This window comes from Dermochelys coriacea, chromosome 2 (genome assembly GCF_009764565.3).
Source record: "Dermochelys coriacea isolate rDerCor1 chromosome 2, rDerCor1.pri.v4, whole genome shotgun sequence".
NCBI classification, from domain to species: domain Eukaryota; kingdom Metazoa; phylum Chordata; order Testudines; family Dermochelyidae; genus Dermochelys; species Dermochelys coriacea.
Genome location: NC_050069.1, coordinates 66,448,677 through 66,460,910, shown reverse-complemented (window position 1 = coordinate 66,460,910; position 12,234 = coordinate 66,448,677). Strand labels below are relative to the sequence as shown.

At 42.2% G+C, this 12,234-nt stretch overlaps 1 protein-coding gene across 3 annotated transcripts in view; it reads left to right on the top strand.

The window, feature by feature from the left end:
- The first annotated feature begins 233 nt into the window (after positions 1 to 233).
- Positions 234 to 12,234, top strand: part of CHD7 (chromodomain helicase DNA binding protein 7) — a 185,641-nt gene continuing 173,640 nt past the window's right edge. Inside the window, exons 1-2 of one of the 3 annotated variants that reach the window (XM_038390351.2) lie at positions 234 to 691; positions 2,468 to 2,571. The gene's annotated coding sequence lies outside the window, so the exon portion shown is untranslated. The remainder of the gene's footprint in view (positions 692 to 2,467; positions 2,572 to 12,234) is intronic. The other 2 variants (XM_038390352.2, XM_043507817.1) reach the window with 2 other exon arrangements.

The window sequence follows — 12,234 nt, the reverse complement described above, 5'->3', positions numbered from 1 at the left end:
GCGTGGGGCAGCTGGGAGCGGGCTCCGGGTCCCCTGCGCCGGGGCAGCGCCTTAGCCCCCCCCGCCGCCGGCCAGCAGCTCCCGAGGAGCAGCAGGCCCGGCGCGGCGGGGGCGGGAACCCCTGCCGGGGCGCGGGGGAGAGGTTAGTGACCCCTCTCCCCCCCCCCCGAGCGGGGCTGGATTCTTGCATAAATTATGCCAGGCTGGGGTGGTGACGTGTGGGCATGGGCGGGGCCTGCGGGCGCGCTCGCCCCCGGGGAGGGGGCGGTGTCGGGGGCGCGCCTTGTGGCGGCGGGAGGGGGGCGGTAGCAGCAGCAGCAGCAGCGGCAGCCGCCTGCCTGGCTGGTTGGTGTCTCGCTCGGCTCCTGCGGACGCGCTCGGGAACTATCGGATTAAACTTGAATCGAGTGAAAATTACACAAAGGAGCGGAGCGGAGCCGGGACCCGGCGGAGAGCCCGACACGGCCCCAGACCCGCGCTGACCTCGGGCAGGGACCTCCTCCGCCCCCACCCCCCCCCCCCGCACTCCCGGCGCCAGGGAGCAACTCCGCCGGGCGTGCGAGCCCCGCCGCAGCCCCGGGCAGCGGCACCAACTCCGGAGCGTGTCCCCTCCTCCTCCCCGGCCCCTCGGCAGCGGGCAGCGAGGGAGCGAGCGGGGGACACCGAGCCCAGCCAGCCTTGCGCTGACCCGGTGAGTGACCCCGCGCCGCGGGCACGGAGGGAGGGCTGGGGGCTGGATGGGGGGGGGGCAGACCCGCGGCAGGTCCCTGCCCCCCTGGGAGCGGGGTGTCAGCGCCCCTCCCTCCGGGGCACCCCCGCGTGGGGCCGCGCGCTCTCGGAGGGGCGCTGCCCCGCAGGCAAAGGGCTTTTTGTTGTGCGCCGGGGGGGGGGGCGGCCCGCTCGCTCGGACCCCCGCCCGCTCCGCAAGTTTGGAGGGCGATGGAAACCGGGGAAAAGTTGGGTAAAACTGCGCGAGGGAGGGAGGGAGGGAGCGGCGAGGCGGGGGGCCGAGCCGCGGGGAGAGCGGCTCCCTCTGGGGAGCGCTGACCACGCTGTCTGCTCCCGGCGCCGGCAGCACAACAAGCGCTAACAAAGTGAGGGCGCTTCCCCCCCCCCCCACCCGCGGTCCCTGGGGCTCGGCGCGGGCACATGGAGCCCGGACGCGGGGGAGCCCCCCGGGGAGGCCGGGAGTGTGCGTGTGGGGGAACACGAGGTGCCGCCGGGGGTCTCTGCCCGGGAGGGGAGGGCGAGAGTCACACGCAGGGGACCGGGGGAGGGGAGGCCGGCAGGCGAGGGGGCTCCCGGCTGCTTCCAACAGCCGGAGAAGAAAGAGAAGGGGGTGGGGGAGAGACACTACCTAACGCGAGCTGGACTGGTGCTGGCGGCGCCTGCATAATAGAGACTTAACCCTGCGAACCAACTCGCCTCCCCTTCTTACCCCGGCCCCCTCCCCAGGCTGGGTCGGGAGCGGAGCGCTGGGCAGGGCGCACACGAGCTGGGGCTGCTCCCCCTGAAATCAAGGCCATTTTGTGGGTGAGCGGAAAAGGTGGTTTGAGGCCAAGCGGTCAGGGAAGGAGGCGGGGGGGGGGGGGTTGTTTGTGTTTGATTCACACAGGGAAATGGGGCTGGCAGGCGATTCTCTCTGTGTCTCTCGTTCACCCTGCTCTGCTGAGGGCTGGGGTTGTTGCTGCGGCGGGGTTGGGCACTGAATGGGGGGCTGGTGGAAGTGGGAAGCGGACACTGTGGGGGGGGGGCTGAAGGGGGGTGGAGGGAAGGTTGTTGGTTAGACTCAGGGAGAAGGAGCTGCAGGCAATGAGCAGCCATCATTACGTTGCATTCATTTATCCTGATAGCATTACATAAGGGGACACCCTCTCTCACTCTGGGGCACCCCCCGAACTGCTGGTTCTGTTATTTTAGGGGCCATTCGGTTCTGGGGAAGGGGGTCACTTTCGTGCACATGCTGTAAATCGGACGAGTTTCTTTAGATCACTTTTACACGCTACTTACGCCTTGGTTTAAACTAGTTTTTAAAACGGACAATGGACAAAAGAAAAGTAGTAATGCACGGGGAGTTCCCTTTGAATTACTAAGAGATTGTTAGATACCCCCCAACTCTCCACGTACTTGCTCCACTTTCTACCTTTGTTTTGGTTTGGGAAGGTACTGAATGTGCCTTCTCACTACATTTAGGCTAGATTTTTCGTTTGCGAGAGCCTTTTCAGTTACTTGATCTCGTGTGGATTTTGGTTTGGGGAATATCTGAAAAACCTTCTCAAGGCAATAAGTTTCTTTCTGTGTATATGTGAGCCTCGATTTTACTTTCATCAAAGTAAAATTTGAGGGATGTTTGTAGTAAAAGATGGCTCTCAGGGAACTGTTTGTCGTTTTCTATCGTGGTATATGGGACTAAGGGACATACAAAGAAACAAGTTGAACAAAAATGTTTCTGTTCATTTCCTCACAGATCATCCATTCTAACGACGGCAAAAAAATCTTAATGACTATGACCTTAGCAGCATGGGTAGCCGATTTATCCCAATTATAAATCCCGTTAGTTTGCAGTAATGTGTGAGTATCAATATATAATTCATATTAAAAGCATGACCAGTAATTATTTTTATAAAAGTTGAAATCCATAATTTTCCAGAGAGAGTGCTGCATCTGTCGTTTGGAGTGTTTTTGTCTTGCTGTTGCACAACAGAGACTCTCCAGTCTTTAACCTAAAATGGCAGCTTTAATTTGACTGGGGCCCATTCATTGACAGTGATAATAAAAAGGCTGAAAGCTAAATGTAGCTGGTTGCTTGGGGCACCTTGCAGGACTCTTTTGCATCACTAAGCACAGCAGAGAGAGGAACTTCTAAACTCTGTAGTTTTTTCATCAAAAAGTTTTTTTTTTTTTTTCAAGAAAATTTTCCTTTAAAAAAATCATGTTGCTTTGTATAACACATGCAAAATAACCGGGTGGCTTAAGAACTTAACTGTGGTGAGACAGCTAGATAGGGGTTATTTTAGGAGAGAGAATTGCTCTGTTTAAACAATAGAGGAAAAATTGCAGTAGTTCCCTTCAAAATGACCTGCAGTACATTGGGAAATTAACCATTTGTTTCTGAGGTTTGTAACAGGTGATGGGGGCAATGTTGACATTTTTATCATTTATATCTCTAGCTGAGAGGAACTTGTTTTCTTTTGATATTTATGTGGCATTCTAAAGGTACTAGATATATTGGATACTATGTAGTTTAACTTTTCTCAGTTAAATAATACCATATCTTCTTGGAGATGATAGTTACTTTCTCTGAGAACAACATTATTTGAAGTTTCAAACACTAGTTTTGGAAAACAGAACAATAGTTTTGCTTTTAGATAGAAATGGCTAATGCCACAAATGTTCATAAAGTCTGTCCTGGTTAACACTTAACTTTATTTTAGCTGCTTATTTTTAGTTCCTTTAAACCTTACAAACACTTTAATTTTCCCAGAGATACTTAGTTCTAAACTATATCCTTTATGATTGAATTCTTCAGTCAGTTAAACTTGCATTGCTATCAACTGGATAAACACTCTTGACCAAGCTTCTCACTACATATTTAAAACTGTAATGGTATGCCTTTTCATTTTTTTAAAATTCAAATTAATTGGTTTAAACAATAGAAAAACTTGCTTACTCTTAATTTAGAACACACACACACGCACACAAGTTTACTACCTGTCTATTAAATACTCAGCTATTAAACAAAGTTTTGATGAAAGTGAGTAAACATTTGGATAGGATATTAATCCTCTTATGAAATGTTAGTGTGTGGAGGAATGATATAACAGAAATATTAATTTATAACAAGATACTGAAATCCTGCTTACTGAAATAAAAAAAGTGTACACAAATAGCAGGCTAAACTTCATTATGGTTTTGGTGACATCCATTGAAATGCTTATTACTATGAATGTGTGAAATTAGCACTGAAATGTTTTTTTCTCTCTACTGAATGTGCAAACTGTATAGTACAGCTATTTTATAAAATATTGAAGGGTTATATCAAATAGCACATACACTAAGTTTTCCAAAGTAGATATTTTCAATCTAAAACCTTTTAAATAAGGTTTACAACCTTGATCTATGATTATCATTAGAAATTATCTAAATACTTAATTTCACTTATGGTACATTACAAAGACTTAGCTATTTCATATTAACTTCAGATATTTTCAAGCTATCTGCCACCATGCTGGAATTTTGTATAGGCCAATTTTGAATTGACTGAAGATGTTACACCATTTTTATAAATATAAGGTGCCAAAAGTAAAGCTGTGTACAAGGACAAAGTATGTCACTGCTAAAAAGGCCCTAAACTTCAGATGGTCTAGGCATATATCTAAAGACGGTTTTAAGCATAAGGAGATGGTGTGGGGAAAAAACAGATTATTTTAGTGCATCTGTAAAGGGAAAAAGCCTTAATAAGAAAGCATTACAAATAATAATTTGTCTTGAAATACTATCTCCTAAATCTTTTATTGTGACTCTTGGATTGGCATTACCATATTGTATTGTCTGATATTGGCTAGTTCTTTATAAATTCTGATATGACAAGTTGAAGCAGTGTGTGTGAAGAGGGAAGAAGGGGCCTGAAAGATGGGGAAGGGGGGAAACAAACATGTAAGTGCCTTTAATTCTATTCCAAAACTTTAGCCTTCATTTCCTGTAGGTAGTATATCTGTCAATTAATTTCCAGATGGAAGGCTTTTAAAATCTGCTGAATGTTTGAATGGATGAATTTAGTGTTCACAAATGAGGCTGTCTGGATCAAGTTGGGGCTGGTGGTGTGGAGCAGTTGCACAGCAGGTTTCCCCAATCTCTACAAATATACCTCATTCTTGTCTTGCAACCCCTCTCCTATGCCATTCCTGTGGCTAGATTACCAATTGTTCTGGATTAGGGAATGGTTTAGTGATGCTCAGAGGCAATATGGATGAAACTGCATACTTTAAGATTGTGTGTTTTAGGCCTTGCCTACAATATGAAAACGGTACTAAACTGATTTAGTTATGCTGGTAAAACTTTCTTGTGTAGACGAGACTTTAATTTCCATTTTAATCCATTCTCCAAAGAGGCAAAAATCTGTTGCATTAATCTGCTGCCACTACCTAGTTCCATCTGTGGCAGATTCCAACTTCTTCCTGAATGCATCCTCTTCCCTTATTTCCCAACCAATCGTACTCCCATAAATAGGACACTTGCTATAAAGCCTCTCCCTAATATAACTTGTTTGAGCTTAGATTTAAGATTACTGTTGCTGGAATGCTACCAAAGTTAAGAGGAAGAAAACAATTTATTCTAAGGAGACCTAATCTGGTTTTAGGATCCTTTGTTGCAGAGAGATGGATAACTTGTTGCAGAGCAGCAGTTACAGGATATGTAACGTTGTTTTTTTTAGAATGCTTCTGGCAAGGTGCTAAAACTTGAATGAATTTTGTTTCCATACATATAATCTAACTTTCTGTCACTCTTTATTTTACCATGGATTTTCTTGGTTACAAACTGAAATGCCTTTATTCTCCATTATTTTCTAAATAATTCTTCTATTCAATAAGAAGCTTTCTGTGACATAGAGAGTACATTCCAAGGGTCTCAATATGACAACAAAGCTCTTAAGGATGTTCTTAAGTATACAGAAACTGATTAATTCCTACCTTCCAACCATGTTTTTTTTGTTTGTTTGTTTTTTGTTTTTAAAGCTGTAAATATGCATCTAGAGAAAAATCAGGTAGGAGCTGATTATCCCTAAGCTTCTGACCTCTTTAACTTCATGCATACTGTTCCACAGCTGTTTCTGAACATAATGTTCATTCTTTTTCCTTCTCCATGTTTATATCAAATAGTGTGCTTTTCTTAAAACTTGGAAACACAGACTGATGGCAGTGAAACTTTTAAGGATGCATCTTAATTTAAAAATGGAGAAAAATAAACAAGACCACATATTTAACAATAGGTCAGATTAGTGGTATCAGAACTCTCTACTTTGAAAATTGATTGGCATTTGGGAGTAGAGGTGCTGGGGGTGCACCTCTCCCCCTGGCTTAAAGTGGATTCTGTTATATACAGACTTTACAGTATGGTTCAATGGTTCTTAGCACCCTCACTATACAAATTAATTCAGCATCCCTGTTTGGGAGCTGACACAAGCCCCTTCTGTCATGAACTAGGGAGCACTTTGTTTTGTTGTGACCCCTGTAGTTATTTTGGGTGTGAGGTTGCCTGGCTTTGGAGGGAGCTGTATCCAACCTTCCTCTGACATAGAGACAATTGCTGTAATGAGAGGGCCTTAAGGGGAATGGTGGGGAATAAATAACTTCAAGAATCAATTGTCTGGAAAAAGTCAGTGCAGCCAAAATGTCTGCCTTCTTTCTAATGGTTCTGTGAGGAAAATTAAGTTTCACCATATATAGCCTTGATCCTAGAAGTTATTTTGTTCAGAGTTCATTGAAATATGGGCCAACTTTACTATGATTAAAAGTTGCCTTCCTGTGAATAACCAGTGGAGAAAGCAGTGCTGAATAACTTTTTAAAACCTTCTAATCTGTAATATTGTTTACTTTTTAAGTTATACATTGTAAATAATAGTGATCTCGTGATTTCAACAGGTACTGTCTATTAAACTTTGCTCTAATAATCAAATTAGGCGATACATTGCCTTTTATATGCAAATGTTTTTTTGTAAACAATTCAAACTCCATACTTTTTTTTTAATTATCTCATTTGGTATTTCACTCCTACTATTAAAACTAAATGTTTTATGAAGCAAAGTGTAGTAAACTTTGCTGTAAGGAGAAATTAGATCTCAATATCAATTTTAACACAGCTGTCATTTTAAATTATACCTGTGATACCTCCTTTGTGTTTTCTCTCAAGACTGAATCACTCCTCTTACATTTTCATTGAAAAGTCCTTTGTCAAACCTCCCAGTTTATGCTACTTTGTTTGCTTGATGGCATTGCTTTTTTTTTTTTTTTTTGGGCTCGGGTCAGATAATGAAGATTTTTTTTGCAAAAATAATCAAGCACCTCAATTTCTAATCTTTCTTTGTCCCTGAGATGTAAGGGAACTTCTGACTAGTGTAAACCAGCGGTCTGATCCAAAGCCCACCAAAGTCAAAGTTTAGAGCCCACACTCTGACCCAAAGAGTGGAAATGTGTTATCTCTAAAATGCCAGAATAGCTCAACTTGATCACTTTATGTATTTCAGAAAGTTGCAGTCATGATTATTCATGCATTTTTGAATAGGAAAGTGTTTTCAATATTTTAGGGCTTTACAGGTTAAGCTTTATTTTGTGTTGTACATTTCAAGAAAACTCTATCCTAGAATTCTTGAGAGTTAAAATAGTGGATTGGAGAAGTTAAGAGGTAGAGGCAAGGGAAAAATGTATGCAGATGAGATTCTAAATAAGATAGAAATAATAATGTTGATACAGGAATGCTGTTCCATGTGATAGGAGGTGTAAGGAAGAAGGTACTTGAACAGTTGATGATTTTCTGGAGACTTACTAGAGCCTTCACTCCTCTAGTCTCCATGAGAGATAATAGAGACAAAGTAGATAAGGGACTGGAGTAAGTCCAAAGAGGATTTTAGTAAGGGGAGTTGTGCCCTAAACTTGAAATAAGGAGCTAGTGGATTTGCACAGGAATGGGGCTGACTTGTATGTGTTGAGGAGCCCGTAGGCATTCTTTGTAAGAGAGAATGCAGGAAGTGGCATTCTGCAAATGCTGGAGCCTAAAGAACTGGGACTTGAGAAGGCCATGGAGAGGTTATGATGATCAGTGCAAAAAGGAAATAAAGGGATAAGAATTTCATCAGAGATAGAGATGAGGCTGTGCAATACATGGGAGAGAATGCTACCTTCAAATCTTACTATCTCTGTGTTGAGAGGAGGAGAATTCAAAGTCGGAATACCTCCACTTTTCATTGTTTCAGCAAGTGGAAGATCAAAACTGAGGGTAATTTGTCTCTCAAGGTGTTCTTTCTGACAAAGAGAGATTATTAATCCACCTATCTGATGGAAGTTGTGACACAAAACTACAAGTTTACTAGGTAAAGACTGGCAGAGAGAGGACAGAGAGGAGTCATTTTAAAGGTGATGAGGGGGTGATTTAGTATGAGCATAAAAGTGAAAGTAAGATCATCGGGGAGAGATCTTGAATTGAAAACTATCAAATATTTATTAGAGACAGATTCAAAAGATTGTGGGGTGGGGGGGAGGTATAAGGGTAAGAGCTGTTCAGATATTGTGATGGGGTGTGGTGTAAAATCCTAGATAGAAATGGTGAACTACTGGGCTTCAAGGACTGTGCTCTAGTTCAGTGCTACTCAAAGTGGTGGTCCGCGAACCATCGGCTGCTGGTCTGTGCGCACATAGGGGGGAAAAAAATTGCCGGTCCCCCACATCAGATAGCTTGAGAAGCACTGCTCTAGTTTATAGTTCAGTATGTAGCACCCTTACCCCTATCTTGCTGAAACCCCCAGACTTCCTTAGATAGGAGAGCATACCTGTTAAAGCTGAAAGTTAGAAATGTGGAGATCTAGGAGAAATGACTAACTTTTGTATTCAGTGATATGTATTGCCTTATTTATGTATATGATAACCAGAACTAACAAAACTAGCATGGAACAAGCTTTAGGAGTGTAGGAAATGCTGTGCTCATAGCTGTCTCTGGAATCTTCCCTAAATTGATATTTAGGTAAATCTGGTAGTTACCTCCTCTCTGTCCCTAGTTTTTCCATATTCTGGAGTGATGAAGAATTGCTAGCCCCTGGTGCAGGCTGCTGCTTGTCCTGGGTTAGAAGGAGGATATCTGCTTTCTGTCATCAGCTGGGAGATAGTTTGGCTATGCTGCTAAGGTGGCTGTTTGGGGTTGCTCTTTGCCCCTTACCCCTTGGTTGGGGGAACTCTGGCCCTGGCTGCTGATTCCTGGTTACTGCTCACCGGCTCCTGTATGTCTACAGTCCAGATCCTGCCTCAAGCAGCCCTGATGGCAGAGATTGAGCCTTAAAGTTTCTCATCAGCTCTCTAAATCATTTGATTTAAGCTCCTAAGCAGGACCAATTTAGAAAGCGGCTAGAAACAGGAGCACCTTGCCGGCGTGGGAGACTTAACAAGTCTGGAAGAGGTGTGCTGGATAACTCCACTCTTTCATGTTAGCTTCTCTTTTAAGAGGCTGCTAAATTTTGAGCTCACCTGGCTACTAGAGGAAGAGGGAAGAGTTGTTTTCTCCTCTGTTTGGTTCAGCCTTTCTGTCTTAGTCTGGGAGACAGATAAGCAGACTTTTTGTAGTTTCTTCTTGCCTTCCTCCTTTTCTTGATTTCCACAGGGATATACCTTTTTACTTCTGTATAGAAAAGTCAGTTACAGGATTCTTAAGTTCTTCTGCTTCCTCAGAAGAGGAAGTGATATTTTAAAAGAAATTCATGTGTTTCATACTGCTGCTGCTAGAGCTCTGCTTGACCAAAAAAAAAGTGTAGTAACTCCTCTTCCTTCCCTTCCCCCACAAAAAACTCTTACCTAGAAAAAAGAAGAGGATAAAGTTGTGGTATTTCATACAGAAGGAGTCTTATCAGAGATGTGGAACTGCCATTGGAAAGAATGGTTTATTAAATAGAAGCAGAACTATAACAGCATCACCCCTAGTTTGAGGGAGCAGGGTTGTCCTGGAGTCATGTGTTGATGGCTGCATTGGGGCTAAAGAGATAAGAAGAGGAAAAGTCAAACCTGGAAAAAATGTGTTTTTATGGTGGCTTTTTTTTATTTTGGCTCTGTTAGAAACCTGCTAAAGTGACTGAATATTGAGAAGACTATTTTTCAAGAAATAGAAAAGAAAATAGATGAGAGAGTGAGAGAGACTGTTGTTCAGTGCTGAGAGAGTTTTTTAGGAAGGTTGGGTACTGGAGGAATGTTGGGTAAAGTACTAGATTAGATCTAATGTTCTGAGAAGAATTTTTATGTGAAAAAGATTTAGGTTTCACAGATCAGAAAAGCCACTTGTATGTGCTAGGTGCTTGAATAGTGGAAATGGACATAGAGTTTTTGGACAGGGTGCATTTCCTTGATGCAGACACTAAACAGAGAAAGCATGCCTTGAACTTCAGCAGAGTGAATAGCAAGTCAAGGATTCTTGCAGCTTAGCTGCCCATTTGCTACTGTTAACAGTCCAGTTCTGCAGTGGGAGTGATATGTTTGATGTGTGTTCATTTATCGTTTCGCAAGTGAAATGGCATATCTACAGTAGGCAGTCTTTCATAAAGTTTGGCAAAGCTATCCACTGAGGGGAGGGGAAAAAAAGCTCTGGTCTGGAAATATAAGAAACTAGAAATTTAGGTCAAACTCTTACTGGGATAGGGAAACGTAACTTGCCATTTGTGGGCTTGCTGTCTGTCTCCAAATACTTTCCTTGAGGTTTTTGGAGAGCATGGATGTCATCCTCTTGTAATATATTTAATAGTGGTGATGGCTTCAAAAGAGAACTCTTTTTGCTTCTTGTGTTAAGGAAAAATTGGCAAGATTGCTGATCAGGAACATGGGTTTTTAGAATCTTAATGATAAAGGCTTTTGTGAAATTTATGGTCCTTTAAGCTGTTGCCTTTATAGTTACGGTAGCTAATTTGGTTGTCATTTTTTTGTTCATTGCCAAGTTTATCATTTAATGTGAAAATTGTAGCAGTTTTTTCTGTTTAATGGCATTATCTTCTACTTCTAGTTAACTTTGTCTTAAGGCTTTTCTTAATCTGACATCTATTGCAAAAACTTCTCATACACTAGAAAATCTGAGTGCCTAAACCAGAGGTAGGCAACCTATGGCATGTGTGTCAAAGGTGGCACACGAGCTGATTTTCAGTGGCACTCTCACTTCCCGGATCCTGGCCACCAGTCCAGGGGGCTCTGCATTTTAATTTAATTTTAAATGAAGCTGCTTAAAAATTTTAAAAACCTTATTTACTTTACATTCAACAATAGTTTAGTTATATACTAGGCTTATAGTATATTCTAAAAATATTAACATGTGTTACTGGCACGCAAAACCTTAAATTAGAGTGAATAAATGACGACTCCGCACACCACTTCTGAAAGGTTGCCAACCCCTGTCCTAAACTATAGACATGTCATACATAGTGTATTCTGTCTTTTACTATATTAAATAGTTCTGTAGCTTTCAATACAGTTATATGAACATCAATACATGCATTAGGCAGGGACGCTGTTGGTGGGATCAGAATCTGTTTCCTGAGCTTTGCAGTTGTGTATTGTCATTGAGTTAGAAGAGTAATCTTAGCTCAAGACCGCATATATTTTATTTTTTTAAACCATAATTGGTTGCAGTTAGTGAGGATATGAGTGCTCTAAAGGCACTTTAATATCAAGTTAGACTTCAGTTGTGTTGTTTTTAAGATGGTGTGTGAAGACGCAACTAATCTCTTTTTGGATAGAGGGATGAGAAACCTGAAGATTTAATCATGCGTAAAATGCTTTGCCTAAGCTGATATACTTAATCTTCTTCTTTACCTCTTCACAAAAAAAGATGCTTTCCTTGCAGTTCCTATTTTGGCAAAATACTGTCTGAGTCTGAGAGTCAACCTGAATATCACAAATTTTATCAAATTAGCAGTCACTTACAATGGTGTCAATTATTCACACCTGTAAATTTGCCCAATATAATGAGACTAATGAAAAAATGAAATGAATGTATCTAGGAATAATTTGTATCCTATGAAACTTCTCAGCATGGTCTCATCAGATGTTTATTGCTATTATACTGACTGAGGCTATTGCTAGTGCAAGACTAAAGCTTTATATTATTGAAGTAAACAAATGTAATACAACTCGGATCATATCAAACATTCCTTAGGTTAAAAAGGGTGGGGAAATCATGAAGATGATATTGGATGAAGTAAAATATCAGTGAGAGTAACTGAGCAGTTTTAATATTATGCTGTCCCTGTTCTCCAGAGCAATAGAAATTGACAGTTATACTTAAACACATTTATACATCACTCAAGGAAGGGATGATCATCTTATATAAATTACTTAGAGGAATTTTTGTGCTGTGTATCTTACTCGGGGTACTCTTTACAGAATGCTTCTATAGTTTTGATGTAATTTTCAAGACTATTCTAAAGGGCTAGGTTCTTCAACTGACAAGCTGCTGTATTGTGTAGATACACAAATTGATTACAGTGTTATGGACAGA